General features: G+C 47.6%; 1 protein-coding gene across 2 annotated transcripts in view; it reads left to right on the top strand.

The window, feature by feature from the left end:
- LARGE1 (LARGE xylosyl- and glucuronyltransferase 1) overlaps window positions 1–16,372 on the top strand; it is a 621,285-nt gene that overhangs the window by 98,630 nt on the left and 506,283 nt on the right. Inside the window, exon 4 of one of the 2 annotated variants that reach the window (XM_060414116.1) lies at window positions 9,857–9,981. The exons of the other annotated variant lie outside the window; for it this stretch is intronic. The gene's annotated coding sequence lies outside the window, so the exon portion shown is untranslated. The remainder of the gene's footprint in view (window positions 1–9,856; window positions 9,982–16,372) is intronic. 2 annotated transcript variants of the gene reach the window in all.

Raw genomic sequence — 16,372 nt, 5'->3', positions numbered from 1 at the left:
CCCAGGGCATCTGCTTCTGGCTCTGTGTTCCTCTCAGCTGCTGAGTTGTACTGGTTCTGTCCTCTTGGACACAGCCTTGCTGGCCTGGGCTGCAGATCAGTGGGTGCTGGGCCTGGAGGCAGCTGGAAGCCCCCAGGGGCAAGTCTGCTGTCGCAGCTTCCAACAGCTAGTTTGGAGGTGCCCTGATAGTGCTCCTGTGGGGCAGGGCAGTCCAAGGCCTGGGGTGGGCATGAGGTCCTGGTGCAGCCAGGGGAAGGTGGCAGATCCTGAGGAGCTGCCTGCCTACCCTCCTGCAACTCTCTTCCAACTCTTGGCACTTTGTGAGCTCTCCGGACCTGTCCCCTTGTCTTCAGGTTTGTTACTGGAAGACTATGAAAGCAGACGCAGAGAAATGGGGCTCATGTGCACCCACACACCAGCTAAAATACAGCATTTTTACAAAACTCTTCATGAAATTTTTGGTCACTCCTTTTCCCTGCATACCCCAGAATCTCTGCCGGCATGTGAATGGTGACGTCACCACCATTACTATTACTCTTCCACCAGCACTATCTCCACTGTCACCATTTTCAGCTTCTTTCCTTTCTCTTCCTCCTTCCTGCTACTCCTTCTCCATCATTACCATCATCAATACCATCGCCATCATCGCTGTTACCACCAGTATTCTCATCATACCACCATCATCATCATCTCATCACCTCTAGCCTCTCGAATGCTTTCATGGCCCTCTTGATATACACATGTAATTCATGTAACAGTGCTGAGTGGCCGTTACTTGTTGGGATCCTCATGTAACCTCTGAGGAAACGGAGGCACAGAGGTGTTAAGGGAGATGGCCATGATCACGTAGCTGATAAGCAGTAGAGGTGGAATTCAAAACCAAGCCACCTGGCACAGTGTGCACGTTCCCGCCTCTTACAGAGGATGGGAAATGTGTCCCTGATGGATCCTTACCCCTGAGCTGGGAAGAGGGAAGGACAGCAGCTGCCAGCTCCTCCTACCTGGGCATCTGCATGGCGTTGGTTTCCTCTTCTGTCTGGAGCTCCCTGAAGTTTTATGTTCTTATCAAATGGGCTCGGTACTTGCCCATGGCAATTGATGAAGCTGGACAACCTCTTTCTGTACTTCAAAGATGGAGGGTTCCTTGAAGACAAAGTGGCTGTGGGTCTCAGGAGTGAGGACTGGGAGTGTACACACTGCTTTAATAAATGAGCTGAAGGCACCGTTGGCTCCCAGCCAGAAGCCCTCTGTTGACTGATGGGCAAATGGTATGCTACATGTCATGGTGGTGTCATTCCTCATGGCCCATGGCCATTATCTTGCCTAAGCACTTTTGCTCAGAGTTTCTCCATCTCATCATTTCCCGGAACAAGTCATCTGTAATCTCCCAAGTAGCAACCCTGCCTGTCTCCTGCCTTCATTCTCAGGGAAGGATGGTTTTTTCTCAGGATGCCTGGAAGCTCAGTGACTCCTGGCTCGGAAGGAGTTAAGTCCAGCCCGGCTGCCTCCTGGGAACCTGTTCCCCTGGATCACTGTTGGCTTTCATCTTCATTATCTTGAATGACAATGCTGTCAGCACCCGGGAGGGGTCCTTGAACAGCCAGATGGTGGCTGGATTTTTCTGCTAGTCATCAGTTTTCGTCTGATTGCAGTCCAGATGCGGGGGTAGGGGGAGTTATTTCTCAGCACTCCCCCTAACTTCCACTGTTCAAGTACATTCCTCCAGGAGCCCTTAAAGTGGCTACCAAGGCTGAGAGAATTCCAGAGAGGTAAGATAGTGGATTCAGTTCATTTAATAGATATCGACTGAGCACCTACTATGTGCCAGCAACAACATCAGGCACTGAGGGTACAAGAATGAACAAAGCCAAGCTCTTCCTCCAGTGGATCTTATATTCTAGTAAACAAAGAAACAAGTGTGGAGTCAGTCAAGAGCAGAGGGGGCTGGGAAGGAAAGATACAGCTGGTTACAGTACAAGGGGTCAAATGGTGATCAGCCCATGAGTGATGGCTAGGATTTGTTTTAGAAAAAGAGATTCTTAACAGCCTCTCAGAGAAGATAACTAGTGATTGCAACACTGAATGCAGTCACCTAGGTGAGCGGGGAAGAGCATTGCAGGGAGAGGGCAAGGACAGGGCTCTGAGTGTGGCGTGTCATTAGCACTGAGTATGGGGTGGGGAGGATGACACCCTCTTTACGTGATCAAAGAAGGCTCTGCTTTCTCTCATTCTAGCATTCTTACATTCATTCAGTGATCCTTTACTAAGGGTGCCATCGGCACCAAGTACTGCTTCAGCAACTGGGGATTTAGAAACACACGTAATTGTTTTGGGAACCCCCTGGAATGCTGGGTGCTGGCATTTCGGCACCTCCAGAGTTTTCATTCACTTGTTTCGCTGATTCCTGGCACTCAGGCCATCCACATCACTTCTCTTGCTTACCTCTTCCATCTCTCTCTGGATGACTTTTGTCTCTGCAGAGAATGGCTCCTCATTGTAAAGATATAAAACTCTGTCTCTCAACCCTGCTTCCTTCTGCACCCACCGTCATCACAAAAGAAGAGCTTGCAGAGAAGGAACTGACTTTCTCGTCTCGGCCCCCAGCGTCTGGCTTCAGTCCCACACGCTGCTCTGTGTACCACTGGCAGCCTGGTTGTCACGTCTAAATGACCTCGCTGCCGTCCTTACCCTTCCTGAACTGGCCTGCTGATCTCATCACACTGGCACCTCCTTCAGCAGAGACCTCTCTGTGATTTTGGAAGAGGGCTCGCTGGAGATCCAGCTTACTCTTGAGAGCTTCCATCCGGTCCTGCCTTTCAAAGGCAGGCTATCCCTGGGTTCTGTGGCTTTTTCTCATCTATGAACTCACCCCCCTGGGGCACAGATGTATCATCCCACCTGTCCCACTGGCAGCTTTATACTCAACATGTCAGTTACAGAGTTCTTCATCTTCCCTCCTCTGCTCTATCGGTGAGCCTCACCCTTGTCCCTTTCTGCCACTCTATGTCTTCTCGTCCCTCAGGACGTTAAGGGTTCTCCTGGGACTGTCTCTGACATTCATCCCTTGAGTTCCATTTAGGAACCCTGCTTTCCTGCTTTTCTCCTCCCTCGCTGCTCCTAGCAGCCTCACCAGTACCTGGGGACTTGTTAGAAATGCACGTTCTTGGGACTCCCCTGGTGGTGGCCCGATGGCTAGGGCACCATACTTCTACTGCTCGGGTTCGGTCCTTGGTTGGGGACTAAGTTCCCACATTCTTCAACTAAGGGGAAAAAAAAGAGAAATGCAGATTCCTGGGCCCCACCCGAGATCTACAGAAGTGCAAACTCTGGGGACAGGGCCCAGTAATCTGTTTCAACACAGCTGTCCAAGTGGCTGATGCTCCCTGACCTCTGAGAGCCAGGGCAGGGGATGCCGCTTCCTTCACAGTGGCATGGCTCAGTGCTCGCTGCTCCAGGCAGTGGTGCACCTCGATGCCAGCTTGCCTTCTCCAGGAGCAGCCCCCATCTCAGTCCTCCTGTCATCAGCCATCTCTTGTGGTCCCCTTATCAGCCACCGTGTCTGAGTTCACATGGTCCAGATGTGAACCCAGCCCAGGACACTTGAACTTTTTATCTCCAATCTGCTGAGCTAACTCAGAGATTGCTTTTTTTGGTAAATGATATCCCAGGTGGCGCTAGTGGTAAAGAACCTGCCCGCCAATGCAGGAGACATAAGAGATGCGAGGTTTCATCCCTGGGTCGGGAAGATTCCCGGGAGAAGAGCATGACAACCCACTCCAGTGTTCTTGCCTGGAGAACCCCATGGACAGGGGAGTGGTCCACAGGGTCACCCAGAGTTGGACACGACTGAAGTGACTTAAGCATGCATGCATTCCTTTGTAGGGGCTTGCCTGATGGCTCAGTGGTAGAGAACCCACCTGCCAGTGCAGGAGGCTCAGATTCGGCCTCTAGGTCAGGAAGATCCCCTGGAGAAGGAAATGGCAACCTACTCCAGAATTCTTGCCTGGAAAATCCCAGGGACAGAGGAGCCTGGCAGGCTATAGTCCCTGGGGTTGCAGAAAGAGCCGGACACGACTCAGTGACTAAACAGCAACAACAATCTCTTTGTAGAGATGTGGCTCTTTTTATATAGTAGATGGGTTCCAAATTTTATGCAAGATGTGTTTTTCTGGGTGGGGAGGGAGAGAGGGTGATAGATTACTATTTTCAAGGAACTCTCTTAAATGCCCTGGGAGAAGCTGTGAATTGAAATAGCTCTTGTGTGCTAGTAGGGTGAGTCTTCTGAAAGTGAAAGCAAATCACTTTCACTTCCGGCTTCGTCTTTTTTGTTGGAGGAAACAGTAGTTTGCTGATTTCCAAGGCTACTCTCAGCTTGGATATTTTAGCTTTATGCTTCTTCCTCATTTGTTTTGAAAGGTTACCTATATGATTTTCTTTAAGATTAGGTAAGATGAGAATTGTAGCAGGATGAAAAAACGTCCCCCAAATACATCAGGTCGTAGTCCCTGGAACCTGTAAATGGTCCCTTATTTGAAAAATAAGGAAAAGCCCATGGGAGATAATTCTGGCTGATGGGGGAGGAGTGGACCCTAAGTGCAATCCCCTGTGTCCTTATCAGAGGGAGGCAGAGGGAAATACTCACACACCAAAGAGGAGAAGGCGAGGTGACCAGAGGCAGAGATTGGAGCCGTGTAGGCGCCAAGACACAGGCTGCTGGCAGTCTCTAGGAGCTGAGAGAGGCGAGGAGCAGATTCTCCCCTGGAGCTAGCACAGCCCTGTGACACCTCAAGTTTGGATTTCCGGCCTCTCAAGCTGTGAGAGAGTAAGTTTCTGTTCTTTTAAGCCACCAAGTTTGTATCACAGCAGATAGGGGATTTTCGTTGTCATGGTGTTTAATCACTAACTCACATCAGACCCTTTTATGACCCTTTGGACTGCGGCCCTCCAGGCTCCCCTGTTCATAGGATTTCCCAGGCAAGGGTACTAGAGTGAACTACCATTTCCTCCTCCAAGGAATCTTCCTGACCTTGGGACTGAACCCAAGGCTCCTGCATTGGCGGGTGGATTCTTTCCCACTGAGCCACCAGGGAAGCCCAAGGGGATCTTTTTTTTAAATCAGGATTTAATAGAAATTAAAAAGAAGCTGTAAAAAAAAAAAGAGAGAGAGAGAGAAATGGCTATGTCTGTGTATTAAGGATGTCCTGGATAGCAGGTCTGTCTGTCCTTGGAATCAAGGTGTGGGACAGGCGGGGTTTGGGTCCTCAGCTCTGGCCTTCCCCAGCTCTGTTCTGATAATCTCCTAACCCTCCTGCTCTGTCTTCTCCCTCAAGAGTGGCAGTTCCTGTCTCGCATTCCCAGCCGCTTCCTCCACACCATGATGCTCCCCCACACCAGCACCTGCTCCTTTGTTCTCACTAATTGCAGCGGGGGAGATTAGCAGCATCCAGTCCCTTTTGGAGTTGGGATGGACCGGTGGTGGGAAGAACCAGGTGGGCTTTCTCCTCTGTCTCTGTCCCCACCCAGTGCCTGGAGACCAGACAAATATCCCAATTCTGAAATGAGCAAACTGGCCTCTGGAATGTTCCTTTATGATGTTTTTCCTTTAGGGCCCCTCCATAGTTTCGTGCAGCAAAGGCCAGCGTTCTCTGCAAGGTGCTCTTGCAGAGCTGCCTGGGATGCTTAGTCGTTAAGTTACCCATTTACTGGTCAACCACCGGAAGCATAAAAATGGGAACAGGAGTGCCTCACGCTCTCAATTCATGTTTATAGGTGAAAGAATAGAGATGAACAGGTAAGTCATGGACTCAGAGAAATAGATATAACAAAGAAACATCAGTCAATAAAATGCTAGCAAGATTCAGGGGACTGTATGTCTCATGGGACAAGTGACATGAACTTTTGGTTCTGTTGTTTTCTAGTCTGTGAAGTGAGGGTAATAATATCTACCTTATGAGACTATTCTAAGGATTAGATGGGGTAATTGTATAAGTGAAGTACCTAGCCCAGTACACAGTATAATGGCATTTTTGAAATTAGTGAACACTCAGTAATTGGCTGCAGTTTTTGTTCACTGTTAGGTAATGTACTTAATGCAGATAAAGAATGCATTGTCATGGGTCGTGGGATGCCCTGGGGTAACTGTAAAGTCTTGTACCAAGATCTGCCCTTTAATCAGGACAGGGAGCATGAAGTACTGATGACTCAGTTGGAACAAGGATATCTTGACCCAAAGGGCTGCAAAAAAAGCTCTGCCCACCAGTGGACCTGGCCAGAAAATTCCTCCCTGTCTAAGGGGAAGGCCAAAGAGGACAGAGGGTGCTGTTGGCTTTGGGCAGACGCATCTGTCCGTGGTCACAGTGTCTCTAGGCATGAGTCACTGGCTCTGTCCTCACATAGAGGGCAAGGACAGGGGACACGCCATGTCATCGGACCTCACCGATGAGGTGGGTGGAGCTCTGTTCTTGTAGAAGGATGGCTGGGTCTAATTCCTTCTCTAGTGACAAGCTTCATGTAAACTTGGGCAAGTTGTCATAAAGATTTTCTCTTTCTTGATATCCAGCAAGAGGGTTAACTGAGATGAATATGTATTGACCTTTACTCTGTACCAGGCAGTGTAGTAGGTTCTGGGAAGACAAGAGGAAAAGACATGGTCTCTATCCTTGGGTCTTTGGGCAGCTTAGAGCTCCTAGTAGACTTGCACTGCAGGGAAGCGGCAGTGACAGGTGCCCTCTGGTTCTGTGGATGTATTTACACACACACACAAACACACACACACACACACGCACCCCTTGGGCAGCCAAGGTGTGTGTCATGGTCTGAATATAAGCTTATGCAGTTTTCTCATGGGAAGGCCTCTTGGCTGATGACTCATGTTCTTGTTATTTTTTTTAATATACCATTTATATTTATCAGGATGGATCGGGTTATGCTATTTATACTAACAGCCCCCAAATCTCTGTGGTTTAAATAACAGAGATGCATTTCTTACTCATATTAACAGTTCCATCTGTGGTGGGTGTGTGTATGTGGAGGATGAGGTCCTGCCCTATGTTGCTTTCTGGGTCCCAGGCGGGTCCCAGCACTCGAATGTCAGAGCTCACAGTGGCCAGAGGAAGCTGGAACCTGAGGAGTCATGTTCTGGCTCTTGAAGACTTCTGCTCCTAGTTCAGTGGCCAGAGCTAGTCACCCAGGCACTGTTCACTTCCAGGAGTTAGGGAAGATCGAGCCTACCTGTGATGGGGAGAGGAGAAACCAGTGAATTCCTGACAGCCTGAAGGACTTCTACGCTACACCGACTGGCTTCAGGTTTGAATTCTTCAGCTAGAGAATATAACATAATGGTGTCTTTGAAAGAGGAGCTCGAGAAGCTGGTCAGAAACATGAGAGACGAGTGGGTCTGACCTCTCGGAAAAGTGCCAGGAAAGCTGTGTCCACAACTATAAGGTCAAGTAGATCTACTGTGTAGGACTCTTTGTAACTCCCAAGGGCACACCTAATGCCATTGAAGCTTAAGTAAAATTTAGTGCTGCACAGTTCCTTTGCCAGGCACCATGTCAAGGTAAGGGATACATGATTAACTGGGATCATTAAGAAAAATTTAGGATATATTTATTATATTGATTATAAGATCAGGGAAGCATCTTTTTGCATAGTTAAAACTAAATGTTTTAGCAATATAAACAGTAAGACTTTTGTTACCTAAAAAAATTCTCTTAAATGGTACCTGGGGAATTGGAGCATCGCTGTTTCTCATTTTGCATTTCCTTCCTGTACAGTTTGTAAGTGCTGAATCATGTGGGTCGTCTTCTGTTTCACTCCCTTTTTCTCATTTTCTTTCTTATTCATCATGCTTATGACTGTTGAGCATTTCTAGTAATGCATTGAAATTGAGCCACTTTGATATAAGCATTTATGTGTACATACACATGTACACACACACACACACACACACACACACACACACACCTGCCTGCTAGGAGATATGTGGGCTTTACCAAACAGAAACTCATCGGTTGGGGTCAGAGAAGGCACATGGCATCATTTTGGAGTAATTGTGCCTGTTAATTTCTACTCTGTTTTCCTCACATGCTCTTAGTCTTCCTTTGTGCAGGTGGTTGGAAAGAAAGCTTCTTAGATACCTTTGGCTCACTTTCGTGGAGGTCTTTACTACCCAGTTAGTCAAACAGACATTTATCAGACATGGTCTTTACAACCAATGCATGGTGTGGGGAAAAAAAGAGTAGTGTCAGGTATGACCCACCCCCACTCTCTGGTAGTTTATAATTTAGGGATGGGGACATAAACTAGTAGGCACCTGCTGTGTGCCAGGCACTGTTCCAAGCCTATTCTGGATACATCATCTCATGTAAACCTATAATAGTCTCCAATAGCTTCTGTTTTTTTCTACTTTGTGATGAAGAGATTGAAACTTAGAGAAGACCACTGAGATTGTCATGCCTATGTAATAAGTGATAGCATTTATAAACAAAGCTAGAATTCTCTTTTAAATCCAGTCTGTGCTCTTACCACAATGCCTGCCAGCCAACACAAAGCAGTTAGAGAACCCTATGGCAGAGTAGGCTCTCAAGACAGCAGAGATTTTTGTTTGATGTCTTCACCATTGTGTTTCCAGGGACTAAGTAAGAGCCTGCTACAGATGCAGTGATGATCAAGGTCTCCTGCCTTCAAGGAGTGTATAGTCCAGAGTGGTGAAACTGACAAGTGCATTTATCGTATCAGTGTGGGGTATTGTGGACCTCAGTGCAGAGGAGGGTGCATCCCATGAAGGTTTTCAATAGACGTATGGGTTTTAGACAGTGTGCATCTTGAGCAGCAGCCTGGAGAAAGACTGGAGGGGGCAAATATGGAGGTAATAAGGCCAGTCAAAACCTTGAATGAGTATAAATGAGAAGGGACTGGATCCAGACAGTAGCAGTGGGATGATGTTACAAGGGGTGGCAATGGAGATGTTAAGCATCGGCAATAAAGGAGCGAGAAGAACCTGGGAAGACCTGCACATTCCTGGCTTGTGCAACTAGGCGGATGATAGTGGACAAGGAGGAAGACCAGGTTTGACCAAAAAGATCCTTCCATGGGATGAGAACCTCCAAAGCCCAGGTTCTGTATTAAGGGCTTGTCTGGTGACTCAGTGGTAAAGAATCCTCCTGCCAGTGCAGGAGATGCAGGAAACGTGGGGTTGGTCCCCGGGTGGGGGAGATCCCCTAGAGGAGGAAATGGCAATCCGCTCCAGTATTCTTGCCCAGAGAATCCTGTGGACAGAGGAACCTGGCGGGCTACAGTCTGTGGGATCGCAAAGAGTTGGATACGACTGAGCACGCACACAGCATGCACACACCTGGTTCTATATTAGCTTTTTGACCTTGGGCAGAATTCTTAACCCCTGAGCCTTAGATTCTTATACTGTGGAAATACTAATTATACCTGCGTCGTAAGGTTATTGTAAGGATGGTATGAAATCATACACATAAAGCACTTAAAGTTTGACATGTAAATGCTGGCTGTTGGTAATTATTAATAATTAATAATGAATAACTAATGATGAATATGGATAAACTTATGGTAGTGGAGAAGTTAATATCTGGTAACCTGTATTCTCGTTTTAACGAGTTGTGGCAAAAAGCTATAGGAAAAAATAAAGAGAGGAGGAAAATTATTAATCAAGTATCTGTTATGCTGCCAGGGTCTGTGTCTGGTCCTATACACTGTGTTTTGCAAATTTTCATTGTTTAATTATCATAACCATCTGTCAAGCTAAGAAAATGGTGCCTTAGGTAGAAGCCAGCCGAGTAGACCCAAGAATGTCTAATGACTCAAGATGTTTATTTCTCATTCTCAGAATGAGTATGTTGGGAGAATAAAGGAGGGGATGTCTCTGCTCCACACAGTGACTCGGGCCACAGGAAAGCTATCGTCTGCAAGTGATATCTAAGCTCTGGACAGCAGAGAGCAAGATCGCGAGCAGTGAGTATGGGACCACATCTTTGCTGCTCACTTCCCACTGGTTAGAATTTTGTCAGATAGATGAACTCCAGGAGAGAGTGGAGGACAGAGGAGCTGGGCGTGCCACAGTCCATGGAGTCGCCAAGAGTCAGACATGACTTAGTGACTGAGCAACAGCACCTCTCACGGCATGGAGGCTGGGGAATTGTCTCACCCTGACCAGGGTCCGCTGGACAGTTGCCCTTCTCCAGAAGAGGCCCAATTTATAGATGAAGAAACTGAATTTTTGAAAAACTAACAGACTTCTTTAAGGGCACATTGATTATTTACAGGGATGTAAGATTCATGTTCAAGTTTGTCTCCCCCCATCAACCCCCTACGGGACATGTAGAGGATGGTTAGGGAGGCTGTGTGGGTTAAATGAAGTGGATTTGGTTGGATTAAGTACTTGATAAAGTATGTATGTAAGTAAGTAATAAAGGAAGGATATTGGAAGGCAAGGTTGTTGAGTCAGCTCCTAGAGGATGTGGAGGGCTTGGAGCTGGTACCAAGGGGGCGTGGTGGTGCAGGTTGTTGGCATCAAGGGAATGAATGACTTGGTAAACCAGTAGTGTGGGTGAGTAGCCACAGTCCTGCTGGAGTTGCCCTGGATGGCAGTATATGTTGAAAATGGAGGAGCTGAGATTTCCTAAAGGACAGCAGTGAGATACAGAGCTTGTGGCCAGAAAGCCTAAACTTCAAAAAACAGTCATCTTGAGCATTTGTATATGTGCACTGTTTCTTAGCTTGGCCATGAATATTATAGAATATTAAACCGATGGTGAGCTTTGAGCTCACGTGCCACAGGGAGGAAATAAAATGTGATGTGATGATGGGCCTGACAGAAATTGGCTGTTGTGATCAATATCTTTGGATTACAGAGACCACAGGGGCCTGTGTGAACTTTCAAGTTGCTTGCCATCTGGAATCAGGCTGCTGCTGAAATCGATGAGTCCAGTTCTCTTCAAACTGGTGGTCTTTGAAGTTGCTTTTGAACGTGGGGATAAATCCGTGCATCAACATGTATTTATTGAGCATGTACCACGTGCCCAAATATTTTCAGCACCAGTTCTTAGGATGACAATGGGGAACAGGAATGAGGAATAGTCTGCAGCCTTGGCTGGAATCCAGTTGTAGAGAGGATGCCCTCCTGGGGAGTGGTTGAGGGATCACAGAAAAAGCCCTAGATGTTGGGATGACCTAAATTCTCATCCACTGAGTTCTGTGAGCCTTTGACAAGTTACTGGGTTGGCTGGTCTTTGGGTGTCTCATCCATTTAACAGTGGACTTCTCTGGTGGCTCAGATGGTAAAGAATCTGCCTGCAATGTGGAAGATCCAGGTTCAGTCCCTGGGTCAGGAAGATCCCCTGAAGAAGGGAATGGCTACCCCCTCCAGTATTCTTGCCTCCAGAATTCCGTGGACAGAGGAACCTGGCGGCTACAGTTCATAGGGTTACAAAAGAGTCAGACACAACTTACCAACTAAACAACAACAACAATAGCAAATATTGTGAATGAGTGTGTGCACTCAAATAAACCACCTGTATTTTTTTTTAATGAAAGATTTTCTCCTACTTTTTGCATTAAAAATGCCCTGACTGTTGAAGGACTGTTAAACATACACATGAACAAATTTTATAAACTGCACTCTGACCCTGCACCATTCATTGACTGAGCCCGGGAGCCCCACATTGGAGTCTTCAGTGCCCCGTTCCCTTGTGCCTCACCTTGAGTAGGAGGGGAAATGCCACGTATTCAACACGTATGAACTGGCCCTTGTATCATAGGGAGAAATGAGTATTTGTGCCATTTGAGTAGGTATAGTAATATCCCCATTTTTGTAGTTGTAAACTATCCAAGGTCAAGTTAGTTAGGGAGCTGGGGTCTATACCTGCAAAGGCCTTTTGACCACCCACCCTGTTTTCGCTTCCTCCCTCCATCCTTCAGCTTCCTGGTCTGTCAGCTGTGGATAATGATTTTGTCCTGTCTTACTGCTGACGCCCTCAATAATATTGACCTAGCAGGAAGTTGTAAGGCATAACTAAAAATAATGACAGGGAAGCCTTCTGCCAATAGAAGGTATGCTGCTGCTTGCTAATTCACGGATGAGCCCGGCAGTGATGGGAGGGCAGATTTATTAGGCAGCTATTTATCTAGTGGATTTTTCCTGCCCTCAGTTCAATTAGGAGGCTGCATCTGGCTCCAGCAGCTCTGTCCTCTATATTTTTGCTCTGTTACCTTCCGTGATCTCTCCATATGTGGATTTGCGGGACTTCGCGACCACTCGTAGCACTGTTACTTTGGGAGTTAGGTTTGGGGATGCTGTGTTGGGTGCCCAGCCATGAAAGCCATGGGGTCTGCCCCAGGGGTCTCCCGGTCTAGAGGGAGGGCACAGATGAGTAAGTGACCAGAGCAGCAAGGGGTGGTGAAGCTGGAGAAAGGCCCTGAACACAGCGCTGTGGAATGCCTTGCCTCTGACACAGCGCTGTGGAATGCCTTGCCTCTGAGTGAAGAAGAGAGAAGAGGCAGTCAGGGGGGCCTTCCCTCAAGGAGTGACACTGGCAGAGTCTGAGCCATGGGCCCTTGCAGGGGTCAGGAGCTTAAACTCTGGAGCCCACCGGCCCCTTTCTGGCTGGGAGACCTTAAAAGTGTTGTGAAAATGTTAGTTGCTCAGTTGTGTCCTACCCATAGACAGCTAGATGGATGGATGGATAGCTAGATAAGACATGCTGTGCTGGCTTAGTTGCTCAGTCATATTCAACTCTTTGCAACCCCATGGACTGCAGGCTGCCACGCTCCTCTGTCCTTGGAATTCTGGAAGCAAGAATACTGGAGTGGGTAGCCATTTCCTTCTCCGGGGGATCTTCCCAACCCAGGGATCCAACCCAGGTCTTTGCATTGCAGGCTGATTCTTTACTGTCTGAGCCACCAGGGAATTGACTTTCTCTCTATGGCTGTGATATGGAGGTGGCGAGACTGTCATCATAGCATGACAGTAGGGCTGTCTTGAGCACTAAGTGAATTTTTACAGGCAGAAGGCTTACAACAGTAGGTGATACCTGAGTAGTTTAAGCACGAGTGTGCGTGGACCTGTGTATCCCCAGCAGAGGCATCAGCATCTGCACGGGCTGGTGGTGAGAATGTGTTTGCACAGGGCTGGGTGGGAGTTGGGGCTGGAGGCCAGTGTGAGGCAAAGGGGGACCTACTGAGGCTCGGGTGTATATATTTGACATTGTGTGTGTGTGTGTGTGTGTGTGTGTACATACACACCTGTGGCACTCACTCAGTGTCTTAACTCCAGGGACAGGTTGTGGCGAGTGAGGTTGAGTGGAGGAGGATGACCTGAGAAAAGGGTGACAATCCATCACACTCGCCTTTCCAGGAGAGCATTCCGGAATTGGAGATGACTGAGTGAGAGTCATGGAGGGGATATTAATTTGGGGGGGCTAGAGAGACCTGACCTAGAATCTTGGTCCCCAACATATCTATCTATCTGTTGCTCCATCTGTCTAGCTACCACTCAATCAATTAATCATCCATCACTCCATGTATTTATATCTATGCAAGTTTTATCTATCTCTCTCCCCTCCTCTATCCATCTATCTAGCTATCTACCAGTCATCTATCTCTCTGTTTACTTATATCTCTCTGTGTTTTATAGCTGTCTGTCTACTTATCAATCATCCATCTCTCTATTTATATCTATGTATATCTTATCTAGGGGGCTTCCTAGATAAGAAAGCTTCCTAGATAAGCTCAAATCTTCAGCTGGTGAAGAATCCGCCTGCAGTGCAGGAGACCCCAGCTCAATCCCTGGGTCAGGAATCTCTGGAGAAGGGATAGGCTACCCACTCCAGTATTCTTGGGCTTCCCTGGTAGCTCAGATGGTAAAGAATCCACCTGCAATACTGGAGACCTGGGTACTTTGGGACGATTCCCTGGAGGAAGGCATGGCAACCCACTCCAGTATTCTTGCCTAGAGAACCCCCAGGGACAGAGGAGCCTGGTGGGCTACAGTCCACGGGGTTGCAAAGAGTTGAATATGACTGAGCAACTAAGCCAGCACAGCATGTCTTATCTAACTATCCATCCATCCATCTAGCTATCAGTCATGCATCTCTATTACATATGGTTTATCTATCTATATATCATATATCTATCTACCTATCAATTAGTCATCCATCTCTCTATTTATATTTATATGTGTTCTCTCTCTCTCTTTTTCTCTCTGTCTCTCTCTTTCTTTCTCAAAACCGGACTACCTCTTGAGGATTAAGTCAGGCAGGAGAACCCAGATGCTGCCCTGCTCTGCTCCAAGATAGTTTTTCACTCCTCATTTCTTTCCCACACAGACCACAGTGGGGCGTTGTCTGAGTCAAGCCTTGAGTTTCTATCTCGTAGACACTTTCTATTTGTGAAAACTGTGCAAGCGTCCAAAAGCCAGGCCATGCCTTTGTGTGCTCATTTAATGAGCAAATTGAATGCAAAAGAGGAAGAGTTTGGAGATAATTGGACTCAGGAGGGTTGCCTGTTTTTTGGGAGGTGATGAGCAGTTGATGGTCTCATAAGAAGTGCTTATGATGATCTGTACATGGTTCAGCAGCTGCATGCCTTCCTTTTGAAGCACCTCCGGGAGGTTTTCCCTTCATGATGAACCCTCCCCATTCTCTGCAGATGCTGAACTCACAGGGTGACGGTATGGATGGAAACACACACATCTTCCAGCACCATGCCCTGTGGGAAAGGTAGAGAAGGAGCTCAAATCTTTGCTGTAATTCTGTGTCAAGGCTTCATTTTTCACGGCCAGCCGGTCGTGAAAGTCACAGCCTGAAGTCACAGCCCCAAGTGTGTGGGCCCCTGGGCTGGGTTGATGGACAGGTACCTGCACTTCACACTCTGCTCTGTTTCCAAGATTGTACCTCGGATGCAAAGAGTTCTGTTTGGTGGTTGTCGAAGCCACTGTCCAAAGCTGATCACTCACCCACATGTCTTAGAACCAATGAAGGCCACACAGTGCTTTTTCTCCGATGGCAGATTTGCCCGGCATGAAGAAAGAACATAATTGGAAAATGGGCAATATTCACATAGCAATTGCTATGCCTGTTAATGAGGTTTACATGAAGGCTTCCAGTGAATGGATGAAGAACAGTGAGTTTGGCATTCACGTTGAGCAGCTGGACAGCCTGATAAGGGAGCAGATGAGGGGGGCCTGGGCTTAGCCAAGGGGAGCAGGACCAAGAGAAACCCTCGCCTTGGCTCTCCCCTTGCTCAGTGCTACCCTGGTCTCCTTACTGTCCTGGGAGAAACTGAGCCTGTTAGACTCCCACCTCCAGACTGCACCGCCCCAGCCAAGAGGGAGAGGAGCCAGTTTGGCTAGGTTGTGGGCCCCCTCGGGCTGTGCTCAAAGTGTAGCCAGTGGTAAACTATTAAATCTCCTTTCCTTGGTATTAGGACCTGCGGTAACTTTGGGGGACCACGTGTCAGGGAAAGAAGCATTACCATATTGTGTGTGAAGGTCTGAGCCTAAATCAAGGCTCTGTTAGTAACATCTATGTATTCCTCGGATATGTAATTTGGCTGCAGGGAGCTGCGGTTTCCTCATCCGTAGGAAAGTTAGTCGAACGGAAGTGAATGGTTTCCATGACATGACGTTATGCATATGGTGGTTGCTGCTTCGTTCAGTGTTCTCCTGAGCAATAGAACCAATGGGAGCCGTAGATATAAGCAGATACAGATATACGTATTCCCAGAGGCTTTGGTGTTAGGGATCGGCTCACATGACTGTTGAGCCTGGCAAGTCTGAAGTTTATGGGGCAGCCAGCAGGCTGGGACCTCAGGCAGGAGAGAATGCTGCAGTCTGAAGGCAGATCTTCTTCTTCTCTGGGAAAACTCCACCTCAAGTTTTGCCCCAGAGGCCTTTGACTGATTGAATGAGGCCCACTCCCGTTATTGAGGGTCCTCTCTTTTACTTAAAGTTATTTGACTGTAGATGTTGCCCGTATCTATCTACAAAATACCTTCACAGGAACGCTGAGACTAGTGTTTGGTGAATAACTGGGGACTCTAGGCCAAGTTGACACATAAAACGAACCATCCCAGTCACTGTCATTGTCATGGGTGTGCCAGAAACCAGGTGCTATGTTTGGCCCCATTGGAGGCTATTGGCAAACTGTCACTTGCTGGCCTGACACACACCTGGTATCTTAGCTCCAGGGACAGATTGTGGTGGATGAGGTTGGGTTGAGAAGGATGACTTGAGTGATTGAGGCGCTTAGAGGAGGGTGACAGTCCATCATACTAGCCTTTCGAGGAGAGATCCTGGAATTGGAGATGATTGAGTGAGAGTTAAACGTATGTTATTGAGAGGATATTA

This window comes from Ovis aries, chromosome 3 (genome assembly GCF_016772045.2).
Source record: "Ovis aries strain OAR_USU_Benz2616 breed Rambouillet chromosome 3, ARS-UI_Ramb_v3.0, whole genome shotgun sequence".
NCBI lineage: Eukaryota > Metazoa > Chordata > Mammalia > Artiodactyla > Bovidae > Ovis > Ovis aries.
Note: the sequence above shows the minus strand (reverse complement) of the source record. Positions and strands in the feature narration are given on the sequence as shown.